Genomic DNA, 17,003 nt, shown 5'->3' with positions numbered 1-17,003 from the left:
ATTTGGCCCCAACTAGAGGTCCGGTGAGATGACTATACTGCACCGGCACGGAGGGGGACGCAGCTTCATTGACTTACGGCAACTGCCTTTGGGTGAGTGACACGTGGGCCCAAGGGGTGGCTGGCCCACCTATCATACAGCCAAAGGCAGGTGCAGTAGAGGGCCAAGGAGTAGTATGAAATCCTACGCACCTACGCACGCTAACCAAGGGCAAGAGTGATCACTCGAATCGCAAGATCAGTTGACTAGAAGCTAAGCTAGACCCATGGAGGCGATGAGCGCGAGCATCAGCCGGCTGTGCCAGATGGTCCACGACGCCGGCCTGCGGCCCGGCACCGAGGAACATCTACAGGTAGTATTGCTTGAGGCCGCCAGGGCGAGGGGCCGCTTGGACGATAGCTTCGTCTCCTTGTTCGACGAGGTCCTTGTCGGTTTCCTTGACAAGTTCACCGTTGTCAAGAAGCTTGTGGACAACTTTGACATAAGCCTCCAGCCGACGCGCCCAGGCTCTACGATGCCCGCCACCCTCTTTGACGCACAGGTGGCCCTGCGACTGCCCGCCGTCGCGCCGGAGAATGTCCACCTCGAGGTCGCACTCGCCGCGCAGCGCCTGGTGCCGCAAGACACTATCGACATAATCACCCACGTCTGCGCGCAAATCATCCACAAGGACTACTACATGCAAGAGGAGGACGATAGGACGCTGGCCTTCTTGGACCGCAGGGCAACCTTGGACGACACTGTTCAGAAGCACATTGAGCTCGCCGCCAATGCCGCTACTCCTCACACGTTGGTTGGTGACCCGGCGCACTAGGGCGTGAGGATGTCGCTGATGGATCCATATGTATTTTTATCTTTCCGTCAAATCCATGTAGTAGTATATGATACTACAGTAATTATCTTACCTTTCACATCAACTTCATTATTTTCGTACGTACTCCATGCATGAACGACGCCAGAACCAAACTTCTCATTACTCTAGGCAAAATCGTTATTTTCTATCTATCAATCGCGCCATGGAGCAGAACCAAATTTTACAAGTTACGAGTTCAAAAGGAAAAGCCTGCCGTGTTCGCGTCGCACCCCCACACGGTTGGTCTGGCACGCCGCTCAAGCGGGAATGTGTGCGGTGTTGCATTTTCACTTACAAGTGGGACCGCAGTTGAGCAAACCGACCATCGGCAAACCCCCACCCCGCCCACCCCGTGATGGCTGAGAAAACAGGAGGGAGAAGAGATGGCTATAGCATGGACTCCAAGAAAATTGGTCTCAAATGGGACTCTTGTGGGTGGCGTGTGTCGTACTGCTAGACGTGAATGCTAGTTATGGCCCATGCCACCCCACTATATCGAGCCTATATCGAGGTACGTAGAACAAATTTCCTGCAGTCGGTGCTCAGCCCTCCTCCATCTCTCTTCTCAGCCAGCCAGCGGACACGCGGAGCCCATCGTCTGTTTGCTCACATGCGGCCCCACATGTCAGTGAAAACGCAAGAGGACCCAGTGAACCTGCACATCTTTCACCTCGATGTGCTGGTGATGAAAAACAAATCCAATAAAGAACTTCGGTGGCCTCTTTTGGAGTTACTCAAGAGTAGTAAGATTCTATTTACAGTTTAACCCAAGATGCACATCTCGTGGCTTCAACTACCACTCTATTTTCTTTCATGACACGACCTGGATGCTGGATGTCCCACGTGTCGGCAAAAGGAGGAAGAACCCGACCAAATCTTCGGTTGTGCTCTCGGATTAGACTAGTTGTGCTAACTTAAAAAATTTATTGTGTACTCCCTCCGTTACAAAATACTTGACTTCCATTTGTCCAAAAATGGATGTACCTATATACTAAAACATGTCTAGATACATATATATTTTGACAAATGGAAGGCATGTATTGTGCAATTGAGGGAGTAGAATGGATGCAAGTTTTTGTATTGGGAAGAAGACTACATCCATATATTGATAGAGCGCAATTTAGTAGATGTTGTATCACTTTTAGCTAGCATAGAGGCTAGAGATGAGATTAGTGCACTTGTTGATACTCCTACTAGAATAGAGGCTATACATGAGACTAGATGCGAGGAAGCAACGTCTACTTCTTTACACTCGAAGAAGAAAGAATCACACAAGATCGAGCCTCCGCAGATCAACAATGAATGCATCGAGAAGGCACTAATCCAACTTACAAGAGTAGTAAAATGTATTCTTGTGGTTCTTGTTTTCTTTGGTCTTGCTTTTCTAGTCAAAATTATCGTTGGAATTCGTGCAAAACGGAGGTCCGTTTGGGGTCGTGCGTTGGAGTTAGCCTTACAAGTGGGACCGCAGTTAAGGAAACCGACTATCGGCAAACCCCCACCTCGCCTGCCGCGCGATGGCTGAAGTTAGAGAAATGACGAGGTTGAAGAGACTGCCCTAGCACGGACTCCAAGAAATAATATGGTGTCAGATGGATGTCGTGGTGGTGGCGTGTGCCATACTCCTGGACGTGAATGCTTGTTCTGGCCCATGCCACCCTACTACTCCTACTACTTACTCCTACTATATAGTACTAGCATCGAGGATTCGAGGTGCTGGTTACGTACAACGAACACATTAACATATGGCTACAGTAAAAACACCCGCCCGATGCGCGAAGCATGTGAAGCTAGTACAAATAGTGTACTACTATTGTTGATTGGCCTCATCCGATAACCTGTTGCAATGCACGTACAATTATGTGTTCGGAAAATATTTGTTTGCCTCGTCGCACCACTCACTCAGAGAAGTGACTCGAAAGCCATTCATAAATTTAGTAAGTTTATCACAGGCATATCATTTTATTACATACAACAGGTCATCAACCCACATCGACAACGAGGATACATTATAAATACTAAAGTTTTCACCACACAACAAATAACAAGCAATGAAATGAACTTCAACTCAACCATTCCTCGGCGCTGGAAACGCTTTCTTTGAACCACAAGTGATTCTCTGGGACGGGCCATCGATTGTCGACCTGGAAACCAATGTAGGACTGATCATCCAGGCTGAAGCGGCCTACTATATCAGTACCAGGGTAGGGAACCACCCAAATGTCCGAGGTGTAGACACAGTTGCTTCTGATAAATGGTACTGTTAACATTGTGTCAACAGCAGTTGGATCACCTTTCACCATCATCGGATAGTTTTGTCCAAGGAAGAGCGAGTTTTCTCCAAGACTATCAATTCTGTACCAGGGAGAAGGAGTTGGCGCTAGCAAACTAGTATCCATCCCGAATAACATGCAATGGGTGTTGGAATAGGTCCGAAGAGTGCGACCATGGGAGACTACACCTGCTTCCTTAGCAGTAACATCATCAGTGGGCTGTATACACACAAGACGAGGTGATCCATCGGAATTAGTTGCCAGGCGCCACAGAGTATATGGGCACTGCTCGTCCTCATGCTCGGGATCATCACCATCGTCATCTCCACCTTGGTTATAAAAAATTTCAAGTATGGGTGGTGGGATGTTCACAGGACCATGGAAACACAAGAAGAAGGTTAATTAGTAAAGGGAAACTTGCTAACCCGCATGCATGTGGATGAAACGATTATAATTACTGTGGAAGAAAAATGTACCGAAACTACAAGGATCCCATGCAAAAACAGTGCCACGAGTGGTGGCAGCAAACACAATGCCCTCGTATTGAATTGCATTACAGTACTCATCCATGTATAGAAACTGATTTTTGAGCAATATCCATCGAGTCAAACCACCAAGGACGGAAACAAGCTTGTCGAAGATAGCAACAACTTGATAGTTGTTGTAATTCCAAGAGCGGTTCGGAACTCGACAAATTGCTATCTTCCGTAGAAGACAGTCACCATGATCGTATTTCAACGTGCGTACAATACCGGTGTGCTCAACCTCTAGGCAGTCTGCTGAGATTTTTGTAATTGGAACCTGGTCACGAGTGTACACATTCACAAGTTCCCACTTGCAGTTGGACCCAATGTAAACAACCCAATCTCCATTTGCGCCCGCTCAAGCCTTGCCCCAAGCGATGGCATCTTAACATCATACGTATCATTATCAAGTGGCATCAACTGGCACAGGGCGAGGCCTCCATCATTCCGGCGCCAGTCATCAGGGTCACGGCGAAGAAGATAGGGGAGATCAAACCGCTCCTTGACTCTTGGGTTCTTTGTAATGATGTTATTAGTTGAGTCGAGAATGGGCTTGAACGAACATGCCATGCTAGCCGAGGTGATGACGTCTCACTGATCAATGAGTTCCTCCACCACATCATCTTTCAGAATGGGGCAAGAATAACGCGGTCGTTTCCGGCCTGTTCCCTCCATGGAGAAGACGATCGAACAATGGCAGAAGAAAGGGTGAAGGGCTGAAGGAAAATGGAGGAGGGAGAGGAAGAGCGTGCGACAGCAGTTCCAAATCGAGAGGGAAAGGCGAAGAGTTGGTGGACAGTTGTGAGTTTGCCACGGTTCATGAAGAGGCTCACCAGCCTACACGTCCGTTCGGAAATACTCCTACTACTCGCCGTCGTCTCACTGATATGTTGGAACGGGACTACATGTCAATGAAACATGGTGTGTAATTTCTCGTGCAAAATGCGATCTGGCCGCGTTGGCCCGAGGTGTCGCATTAGTTATTGACCTTTATTTTTTTAATGGCGTGCCGATCAGTTTTGAAGCACGACTAACTGGTACTGTATGTAGAGAAAATATAAACTACTCTACCACTACTCCACCTCCAGTACTAGTAGTATAAAAAAGATATATAGGCTGGAGCTTGAGCGCTTTCTTGCTAAGGTTGCCCACTTGCTTCTCACACTACCACCCTCTCTCCAGATCTAAAAAAGACGGCCCCTCTCTCCCTCCTCACCGGTGGTCACAGATCCGCCGGGGAAGAAAAGGACGTGCAACGTTGACGCACTCGTCATCGGCGAGCGAGGTCATGCACTGAGGACAAGGCCATCCTCTTAGACCTAGCGCCCGCGCGGGATGGCCTCCATCCCCAAGCTCGCTGCCGTAGTGTGTGCGGAGGACGACGACCACGAGCGAAGCCACTTCCCGCTGACCCTCAGGTATTCTATTGCCCCATCTGCCACATCGTTGCATGTGGATCTTTTTCCACTCCACCATCTTCCCAATTTGCTATCCTCTGCTCTGCTGGCCACACAGACGAAAACCATAATTTGCACTATTAAAGGAAACCCTACTTCATGCAGACTAATCCATGTCTGGGTTGAATAAGGAAAGGAAGGGAGACTGTACTATCCAAGAGAGTAGGCATCGAACCCGCATCTAGGTTGAAAAGGGGAAAATCAGTAGCTAAGGAACGGGTCTCGTGTCTCTTGGTTGAAGAAGGGTAGAAAGGCATGACAACGCAATAGAGAATGACCAGTTCGATCGGTTTGTTGTCCTCGCATAGGAAAAAGGTGGCTAAAGAGAATAAAAATGGGATGTAATCCACATATGCTGCATGGATATTTGTTGCTGTAGGAAACCATACCTCCCTCACCACTCTGCGTCCGTGGAGGTACATCGTACTGGTCCGCCCACTGTCCGAATGGGCCTCCCATGCTCTTATTGCCACTTTTTGCTGTTAGTATAACGCCAGCAGTCAAGTCAAGCAATGCTACTGCTAAATTGATGCCACATTTAACTAATGCTGCTCTCAGTCTAATGCCACCGATAAATTTAAGCAATGCCATTTAATGTCACTGGATTATTTCAGGGTTAGCTGTTGATTGTGGATGTATTAAAGATTTTTCAGCTAAGGCATTCTAATGATGTTGCACAGCCAGTATACCAATGATGAAACTTGTTACTACCTTCAGATTTTTGCACTGTTAATGCTTATAGATTACATACCTCACTTTCATGAGATAAGTTAATTTTTTTGTACAGTGTCACCAAAATGCCAAGGCACTGATGTCATTTTATTTTGGTTAAACTGCACAGACAATTATGAAGACAAGATGAAAGGTCAAGAGTGGGCACCTCCTCCTCCGGCTGTTCTCTTGATTCGTTCGATCAAGTTTTTATGTTTGATCGATTATCAAGATTGGGATAGCAATTTTTAAGGTCCCCCCGAGTTCGAAATGATATTTACCTTGGAGGTACATGGTTTGCAATTTTTTTATACTGTCACTAGTTAATAATGCTAGTTACCTTCAGACTTTTGTATTTGGTTTAATGCTCATGCACAGCTAGTATACCAATGCTGAAACTTGCTACCTTTACATTTTGTATTGTTAATTCTTATAGAAACCTTCCAGTGCTAGAGTTTATTGAAATCTGTTCAGTAAAACCATTGTATTGTACCTTGTAATAAACTAACTACTCTATTGTTGCACTAGCCACTGGATTAGTGTATATTTGTAGTATTGGAATGGTGTTGCATTAGCATATGGACATAAATAAAGTGTGGCAAGCTTTCCCAGATATGTGCTCAAGAAAACTACTACATGTTTTTCTAAATACTAGACATTTGGGTACTTTAAATTGAACCGCGAAAACTTCTTATATTAAGGAACAAAGGGTGTAGAGTTCACTCAAATTATCCCAGTAAAGCTAGTCACACCTTTGTTAAAATTAATGTTCATTATGTTATCGGAGGAGGTCTGTATGTTTGTCTCTAATGCCTGTCGACTACATACCTGACATCATGATGTAATGTTAAGTCATTTCCTTTTGTACAGTGTCACTGAATTGTCAAGGCGGTGATGGCATTTTATTTTAGTAGAACTGCACAAAATTTTCTTAAAAGAAAAGGAAAGGTCAGGAATGGCTCAGTTTTTCAGAAAAAACTATGTATGCGTTCCTTACATCAGCCGATGTTGCTTTATTTATTCCTTCAAACAGGTGGTTAGAAACAGTCTTGCTACCTTTTCCCATTAAGAAATTGGAATGCTTATATTTGTGAGTCTACGCTTCAACTAGTGCCACTTTTAGAGTAATCACACTTTCAATATCTATGCAAACAGGGATGCTCGATTTTAGTTGAACTGCACAAAAAGTCCAACTGGTTCAACATTAGGAGCATGTTATTTTCCCAAACCTTTATATCCAATTGGTGGCACTATGAGCTGTTCATTACGAAGGACATGGTTTCCTACTATCTTGCTACTCTTTTTGTACTATCATTAGATAGTAATACTAGTGGTTTGCATGTGAATTTATTGGTAGGGTGGACCTACATTGGAGGTGCAGGACAGGATTCAATGATTGGATGCTCAATTTCGGTTGTATCGGTTTCACCTCTTCCATCACTGCGAACATGGATATCCTTGGTCTGATGAAGAATAATCGCTATATTTCTGCTCTGAACCAGCAAATCAATTCAGTATGAAATTGTCCAGGGCAAAACATAACTGTATCAGATTGTCCAATGCAGAACATGACAGATGCTAAGCGGAAGAGACGTGTTTAAACCAAAAATACCAGGTGTGGTATATGTTTACTAGCTGCTTGATATTTGTGCAGACAGAGATGTCTGCCCATTGCTATTTGGCAAACAAACAAAGTGTCCGCAATTTTGGTTGAACTGCACAAGAGAATAGTATAGTCACTGCATGCAGTGCCATTTGAAAATAGACACAGAAAGATTGGATAGTCACTTCATGGACTGCAGAAAAGTAGTATTGTACTATTTATTGGCCAACACTAGGTGCTTCATTGCTTTGGTATGATTATACAATGGGCATCATTTTACCTAAGTTAAAGTTTGTATTCCGAAAATAGTCTCGCGGTGTGATCGAGAGAAGACCAAATCATATTGCAGTGGATGTTCCTCCATCATGTCTAGTTGATTCTCATGGTTCTAGCTGTTGGTGAAACCACTTACGTTTGCAAGAGGAATTGTAGACTTCACAAACAAATTTGTCTTTCAGTCTATACTGAATGTTGGCCAAGAGAAGCATCCATGTTAGTAGGAAGAACAGATGTTTTTTCTAGATCTTTGCTTTTGGAGCTACATATTTTATATGATCTATGAATTATTGAGATGCATTAACAAGTTGATCTTATGTATGGGAATTGTACTAGTTAGTTTTAGTTGCGACACAAGATCCAAAGTGGCTGATCTTTGCTTTTGGAGCTACATATTTGTATATGATCTGTGAATCATTGAGATGCATTAACAGTTACTTATTTCTGTTCGCTCAGTGTTTACAAGTTACTGATCGATCACTAGCTAGCCTACAAATGCGCTCCTGGTAGTTTTATTTGCGACGCAAGATGCAAAGTGGCAGTTTTTTGAATAAAATGCCTACTGTCGGTGTCAAAACCAGCGGATCTCGGGTAGGGGGTCCCGAACTGTGCGTCTAGGCCGGATAGTAACAGGAGGCAGGGGACACGACGTTTTACCCAGGTTCGGGCCCTCTTGATGGAGGTAAAACCCTACGTCCTGCTTGATTAATATTGATGATATGAGTAGTACAAGAGTAGATCTACCACGAGATCAGAGAGGCTAAACCCTAGAAGCTAGCCTATGGTATGATTGTATGTTGTGATTGTTGTCCTACGGACTAAAACCCTTCGGTTTATATAGACACCGGAGAGGGTTAGGGTTACACAAGGTCGGTTACAAAGGAGGAGATATCCATATCCGTATTGCCTAGCTTGCCTTCCACGCCAAGTAGAGTCCCATCCGGACACGAGATGAAGTCTTCAATCTTGTATCTTCATAGTCTAACAGTCCGGCTAATGGAGATAGTCCGGCTTTCCGGAGACCCCCTAATCCAGGACTCCCTCAGTAGCCCCTGAACCAGGCTTCAATGACGATGACTCCGGCGCGCAGTATTGTCTTCGACATTGCAAGGCAGGTTCCTTCTCCGAATACACCGCAGAAGAATTTGAATACGAGGATAGTGTCCGACCCTGCAAAATAAGTTCCACATTCCACCGTAGAGAGAATAATATTTTCGCAGATCTAATTTGCTGGCTTGTTTTGGCAGCATGACGTTATGTCACGGCCCGGTGATTATTCGAACTGTTTCTTTTAACCAGCCTCGCGCATAACGCGAGGCAGTTTTTCGACACGTCTTGGCAAAGCAGAGATCGTGTCCCCTTATTACAGGATTCTCATCAATACGGGCGTGGGTAACCCAACCGCGCCATCAATTGCGGCACTTGGGGGATAAGCGAGTTTTACCAGGCAAGTGGGGACGCTTAGTTTCGTCCGCCCATATAAAGGGATAAGGATTCACCCTTCTATCCATGCCTTCTTCCTCCCTTATCCATCCGTTTTCGCACACTCGAGCTCTAGCGCCCAAGTCCGCACTTCCCACCTCGACCTTCTCCAATCATGTCCGGAGCGGGAGGCAAGTGGATGGTCTCCTCCGTCATGGAGGGAGACATCAAGAAACTGAGGAGAGCCGGATACCTGCCCGACGACATCGCGCACCGGCTCCCAGATGAGGGGCAGCTCATCCCCACCCCCAGGCCCCATGAGAGGGTAGTATTCCTCACCCATTTCCTCCGCGGACTGGGGTTCCCTCTCCATCCCTTCGTCCGGGGGCTCATGTTTTATTATGGCCTGGATTTCCACGATCTGGACCCGAACTTCATCCTCAACATCTCGGCGTTTATCATCATGTGTGAGGCCTTCCTCCGCATCAAGCCCCACTTCGGCTCATGGCTGAAGACCTTCAATGTTAAGCCAAAGGTGGTGGGCGGCCGCCAAGTGGAGTGCGGAGGCGCCATGGTGGGCAAGATGCCCAACATAACATGTCTCGAGGGCTCCTTTGTGGAAACCATAAAGGGGTGGCAATCGGGGTGGTTCTATATCACCGAGCCGCGCGACCCCGCATGGGTAGCGGCCCCCGAGTTCCGATCTGGCATCCCCATGCGGCTCACCTCCTAGATAGAGAAGGGCCTGTCCTCGGGTAATTCGAAAGAGCTGACCCGACTCCAAACATGTATTCAAAACATGGTGGACAAGAAGCTCAAGCTTGTCAACATAGTACAAGTTATGCTCATCCGCCGGATACTCCCGTGCCAACAACGGGAGTTCAACTTGTGGGAGTTCAATCCGGCACAGCACCGAACACTGAACAGGCTCTTCGACACGACTCATGAAGACGCCTGGAGGGTGTTGTTCAAAAGTGCCGAGGTCCCTCCCCCTATTACTGGGGATCGTGGATTCAGCGTGAAGCGCCAAGCTAGTGCGGTAAGCTATTTTACCTTTCACAGGATAATTATTTTATATATAGATTGGCTCTATGCGGGATCTAAACTCTCGTACCTTTGACAAGACTAGCAGAAGATGGCCGGACAGATCGACTGTTCGGCTCCTTTGCCCGAAGGCCCCGTAGATGCTCTTCTGGCGAAGATGCTGACTCCGGCCCCTTATAAAGTGCCGGAGAAGACCAAGAAGGCCAAGGGAACCCGAAAGAGTTCCCGACGCCAGGCGTCGTCAGACTCACCGTCCGATGACTCTGCGGCGCACTCTTCCCCTGAAGACGAGGAAGAGGACGAAGAAGATGCTCCCCCACCGACTGGGGGAGACAAGAAAAGGAAGGCCACCCCAACCGGGGAGGCCGGAGGGTCCAAGAAGGGAAGGACTCTCCTTTCGGACAGTTCCACCGCCGCCGATGAAGGCGAAGCCGAGTGGTTGCCCAGGGTCAAGCCCCCGGGGAGATTGTAAGTATTTGGATACCAGAGTAACTCCTAGGATTCCTTTGTCGCACTGCTTTCCCTAACGCCGAATGCAAGTATGCAGGCCGCCACGAGCCAGTATCGATGTATCATCGGACGGCTCCTTGGGCTTGTCGGACATGGATAGCGATCCAGTCCCAACCGCCACCTCCCTGATCCTGCCGACGATGCCGAGGTGTTGCCTCAAGAGGCACCGGATCGAGGGGAGACAGTCCTGGAGGCGCCTCAAGGCGACCTTCCGGCCTGCGGGAGATGCGGGGACGGGGCGCCCGAGAGCTCCGAGTTCGCCCTCAGCCGAACACCGTGCCAGACCCTCCAGCGGTTCCGGGCTCGGGCAGGCGGTCCCCTTCTAAGAGGGGCAAGACGCCTGTGCCGGTGACCTCTGTCCATCCAGAGGCACCGGACAATCTGTTGGAAGCGCTTCGCAGCGCTTCCATCGACGAGGAGCACCGCACTATCATGAGTGCGGTGATCTAGAAGGTTCAGTCCGCCAAGAGCGGATTGACTGAAGCCTGTGCCAGCCTTCTAACAGGCTTTGAGGTAAGTGTTTTAAAATGTAGTAGAAATATTACCGCATAGACAGTAGCTGTCGGTGTCAAAACCGGCGGATCTTGTGTAGGGGGTCCTGAACTGTGCGTCTAGGCCGGATGGTAACAGGAGGCAAGGGACACGAAGTTTTACCCAGGTTCGGGCCCTCTCAATGGAGGTAAAACCCTATGTCCTGCTTGATTAATATTGATGATATCGGTAGTACAAGAGTAGATCTACCATGAGATCGAAGAGGCTAAACCCTAGAAGCTAGCCTATGGTATGATTGTTGTTCTGTATGTTGTCCTACGGACTAAAACCCTCCGGTTTATATAGACACCGGAGAGGGTTAGGGTTACACAAAGTCGGTTACAATGGTAGGAGATCTACATATCCGTATCGCCAAGCTTGCCTTCCACGCCAAGGAAGGTCCCTTCCGGACACGGGACGGAGTCTTCAATCTTGTATCTTCATAGTCCAGGAGTCCGGCTGAAGGTATAGTTCGGCTATCCGAACACCCCCTTATCCAGGACTCCCTTAGTAGCCCTCGAACCAGGCTTCAATGACGATGAGTCCGGCGCGCAGATTGTCTTCGGCATTGCAAGGCGGGTTCTCCCCTAAATTTCGTGTACCTATTGAATAAAGTACGGTTTCTTGTAGATGTTGCGCTCCTTGGCTTCTACGCCCAATAATGGCCGCTTCCCACGTGTCAAACGAATATGAAAAGTCTGAGTGTTTTTACATTCACACCCCTAGCCGCGTAAATGAGCTGCCCTATTTAAGGGGACGGGGATTTAGATCCAAACCACATCTTCCCCCCTTCGCGAGTGTTCATCAGAGCGCATCCGACAAAGGTCCATTCCACCATGGCCAGCCATCGCAACTCCTCCTTTCGCCCTTCCAGCCCTCAGCCTGGATATTGGGAGAGATGCTCCATCCCGCATAGCGAGCTAGTGACGCTCCAGACCAAGGGATTTCTCCCCCCGACCTACATGATCCCGGTTCGAGCCGGTCTTGCCATCTATAACGGCAGAAATCAAGCGGAGAGTGCCCCCAATCCCTCCAAAGGAGAGCGGGTATGCATTGTCCCTTATTTAATAAGGGGGCTAGGGTTTCCAATCCATCCATTTCTCCGGGGGCTGCTGGAGTTCTACGGCCTCCAGCTACACAATCTCACGCCTGCCTCCGTATTGCATATCGCTGGCTTCGTAGCCCTCTGCGAGCTGTTTTTGGGCGTCGAGGCTCATTTCGGGCTATGGAAAAGGTTATTCTGCCTTGTGCCCCGCTCTAAGGAGGGGCTAATGTATCAAGTGGGCAGAGCCGAAGTGTGGCGCATCGCCGGGACTGGATATCTGTCCAGAACCCCAAAGAAGGCATCCGAAAACTGGCCCTTGGAATGGTTTTGTATAGAAGACGTCCCGCTGCCGGATCCTGTCCGGATCGGCCTCCCTGAATTCGACAGTGCTCCCTTAAAAAAGCGCCTAAGCTGGCGTCCATGGAGCCCTCAGAGGGAAAGTGACAGGGACATCATTTACCTGATGGGCCGAATAAGATTGTTAGCCCATTCCGGACTAACCATGATCGGGGTTATGGCCGAATGCATCATGCGGGGGGTGCAGCCGCTTCAGTATAGAAGCCACCCCATGTGGGACTTCAACGGGGAGGACGACGCCACCCGCTACGGCCGTAAGGGGCCGGATTCAGCTGCTGCTCTACTAAAGATCTTGTCCACTTTGTATAAGGGAGAAGAGGAGGAATTTCTTCGCGTCAACCCACAGGGTGGATTCTCTATGCACAATCCCCCAAGCTGGGTAAGCGGTCGCATTTACTTGCCCATCCATTTTGTATTCCCATTGTTAAATATTCAGCCTGACGACTTCAACACAGGAACTTCGCAGGGCTATTAAGGAAATAAGCAGCCCTCCTCCACAACCCAAGGACCCAGGACGGTCCCCCGACCCGGCCTCTCAAGAGGATCCGGACATATCTGTGGAGCTGATTGATGGAGTGTTCCATCAATTGAGCAAGGACAACGCCTTGGTGGCCATTACGGCCGATTACCCGGGGCTAATCCCGGCCTCCCAGGTAACTGAGATCGAAGTCCCAGTACCCCGAATAGGTGTCCGCCCGCTCGTGTTTTCAGTTTCCTGATTACAACCGAGCTTTGCAGGGGAGGTTTTTGAGGCGGAAGGCCGAACCTGCGGTGACAAGCCAACGAGGGGCCGCAGGGCCCCGTGGGCAGAAAAGAAGTGCAGTCCGGACCGAGACGTCAGCGCAAAGGTATGGCGTGCCCCCTTATCCCAGGTGTTATACCTTCGAGGCACATTGACACTCGTGCTCTCTTCAAGACAAAGAGACCCCGCCGGACTATATCCGGAGAGGCTGCCAATCGCGCCTCCACCAGCCAGGCTCCAAAGCCTGGTCCGGAGGCGGAGGCGAACGCAAGGCGCGCGCCAGACGCTCATTTGACGGGGGATGTGGACGGGTTGTCTGCCACCAACTCTGAGGTGGAGAGTGCCATGAACCACAGGCGTCGCCGGACAATTCTTCGCGACGCTTGTTTCTCCCAAGGGGTGTTAGATGCCTTCAATTCGGGAGATGCGTACCTCCGTGCCGCTCAAAATGGTCTAGCCAGAGCCATGGAGCAATATGTAAAAGACATACGGGTAAGAAATTTTTGGTAGTTATATATATATACCAGTAGCCCCCGAGACTTGAAACAGGTAGAATAACTGATTTAAGGATCATTTTGTTATGCAGAATTCCCTACTGTCCAAGGAGCTGGAAGAGTGCAAAGCCCAACTTGAGGCCGCACTAGCCGCAGCAGGGGAGCCCAAGGAGACCCCCTCTGGTACTATACACTTCGAAAGATGAGTATTTTGCGAGCACGGCATGGGTGCGAATCTGACAAATGAAATTGCAGATGGCGCCGGATTGAATCCGGAAAGGCAACACCTCCTACGCCAGCTAAAGGCTGGTGAGAAGGTGCTGACAAAGGTGAGGCGGGAGAAGAACGATCTCCAAGATGCCAACCAAGCTGGGCGTCGAGCTGAAAGATGTTCGTGCCCAGCTGGCAGACTCCGTGAAGGAGAATCAGTGGCTTCGGCGTGGCATATTTAGTAAGTGCTTGAACGAACCTTTGAAAGAAAGTTCGGCGGGGAAGTCGACTAACAGAGCAATGTCTATAGGTGTACTAACAGGTCGTCCTGCAGAGGAGATGCCCAGTTCTACGGGTGACCTTCTTCCCGAGCTCTCGCAACTGCTCGATCGAGTTCGGCAGGCGATTCAAGGCGTCGCCCAGGCCCTGTGGCCATCCATCTCCATGCCCGAAGGTCTTGGAGAGCTTGCGGAGAAGCTAAAGGAAGCACGGCGGCGCTTCCGATTGTAGAAGATATCGGCCTGCCGTCAAGGCGCTAGGGAGGCCTGGGCCATGGTGAAGACGCGGTACACAAAGGCTGACCCCAACCACATGGCCGAGGTCGGTCCTGTGGGGCTTGATGGGAAGGACATCCCTGTAAGCTTAGTATACGGCCAAGTAGAGTTGGCCGCAAAGTATTCCCAGCAGGACTATAAATTAGAAAGCCTGTTAGATGGTATTGAAGAGCAATACAACCAGTCAAAATGACTATGTAATTTAATTGACATTTATAATGCCTTCTAGCTGGATTGTAGATCATTTGTCATGGCCGACCTTTTCGCTTCAGCCTCGGGGCCTGACGGTCTGGAGTGTGTCCGAATTCCCATGCGGTTATATAGGAACCGGGGAATGCATGGAGACCAGGCGTAGGGGTCATTAGTGCGTGAACAGACAAGTGCCCGACTAGTTATGTTATATTACATGGTTAGTAAGAAACATCTTCCAGGGAGAATAGTTCCGTTAGGGGTTCCTTTCCCTGGGAGGCATGCCCTAAAGTGCATGTCCATGCTGCGAAAAGAAACGCCAGAAAAACATCTGGGGGCATATAGATAAATAAAAAAAGATCATCTTTAGTTCACAGACCGAATATTCCCTTAAGAACGCTAGCTTTCGGCTTCACCCAGTCTGAGGTACACGTCCCGCTGACCCGGCAGTAACAATCGCAGAGGTGCTCCCTTTACCACCTAGCCGAACAATCGGGAACGTAGGGGTAAGAACAGGAGCCAGGCAACCCATCTTGGCCAAAACTTAAGTCATATCGATGCATATAATGGTGAATAAAAGGTACATGCGGAAGTGTGACACATGTGTTGGGCATGAAGCCCGCATAAATAAGCTTCTGTTTAAAGAAGCCCCCAGGTTTAATGAGCGCGGATAGCGCGTCACTTTATGAGCTTTTAAAGGCTATAAGAGAGAGAGAGAAGAAGAGGAATGTAAGACAGAAAGTATATAAAAATGGACAGAGGAAGGAGACGAACACAGAGTCTGGCGCTAGGCATAGAATCTTCAGAGACGGGCTGCGTTCCATGGGTTCGGCTCGAGTCGGTTATCCGATGCATTTCGTAGGCGGTACGCTCCACCATTCAGGACTTGGTCAATTATGAAGGATCCTTCCCACTTGGGCTTGAGTTTGTCCTTTTTCTTGTCCGGCAGGCGTAGAACTAATTCGCCAACGTTGTAATTTTTGGCACGTACTTCTCTGCTTTGGTATCTTCGAGCCTGCTGTTGGTAGAATGCGGAACGGGCTTTTGCCACGTCATGCTCCTCCTCCAATGCGTCCAAACTGTCCTGTCGATCGAGCTCGGCTTCTCTTTCTTTGTACATGCGCACTCGAGGTGAGTCATGAATTATGTCGTAAGGCAAAACTGCCTCTACGCCGTACACCATAAAGAATGGTGTGTATCCGGTGGTGCGATTCGGCGTGGTCCGCAGCCCCCAGAGTACGGAGTCAAGCTCCTTTACCCAGTGCGTGTTAGATTCCTTGAGGGACCTCACTAATCTGGGTTTAATGCCGCTCATGATAAGACCATTTGCACGTTCGACCTGGCCGTTAGTTTGTGGGTGATAGACGGAAGCATAATCGAGCTTGATGCCCATGTTTTTGCACCAGAGTTTTACCTCGTCGGCCGTAAAGTTCGTGCCGTTATCAGTGATGATGCTGTGGGGGACGCCGTAATGGTGTACAACCCCGGATATAAAGTCTATCACAGGTCCGGATTCGTCCGTCTTAACAGGCTTGGCTTCTATCCATTTGGTGAACTTATCCACCATGACCAGTAAGTATTTTTGCTTGTGGGTTCCGCCTTTAAGGGGTCCAACCATGTCAAGCCCCCAGACCGCGAAGGGCCAAGTGATGCAGATAGTTTGGAGGGTGGTGGGTGGCATATGGCTTCGGTTTGCAAAGAGCTGGCAACCGGTGCATCGTTGGACTAAGTCCTGGTCGTCTGCCCGGGCCGTCGGCCAGTAAAAGCCTGTGTGGAAGGCCTTGCTCACAAGAGACCGAGCTGCAGCGTGATGACCACCGAGTCCGGCATGAATTTCAGCCAGGAGGTTCCGCCCTTCCTCTTCGGAGATGCACCTTTGAAGGACTCCGGTAGTGCTTTTCTTATAAAGCTCTCCCTCGTGGACTTTGTAGGCTTTGGATCGCCACACTATGCAGCGTGCCTCATTTTGGTCCTCAGGGAGTTCCTGCCTAATAAGGTAGGCGAGGAATGGTTCTGTCCACGGGGCGATGACGACCATTATTACGTGGGCTGAAGGTGTTATTTCATTGGCTGAGCAGTTGGGTCCGGGCTGTTGTTGTGCGGCTCCCCTTCCCATACTACGGATGGCTTGAACAGCCGTTCCAAGAAGATGTTCGGGGGACTACATTGCGTTTTGCACCGATGCGTGCCAGGACATCTGCCGCCTGA

This window comes from Triticum urartu, chromosome 3, assembly GCF_003073215.2.
Source record: "Triticum urartu cultivar G1812 chromosome 3, Tu2.1, whole genome shotgun sequence".
NCBI lineage: Eukaryota > Viridiplantae > Streptophyta > Magnoliopsida > Poales > Poaceae > Triticum > Triticum urartu.
Note: the sequence above shows the minus strand (reverse complement) of the source record.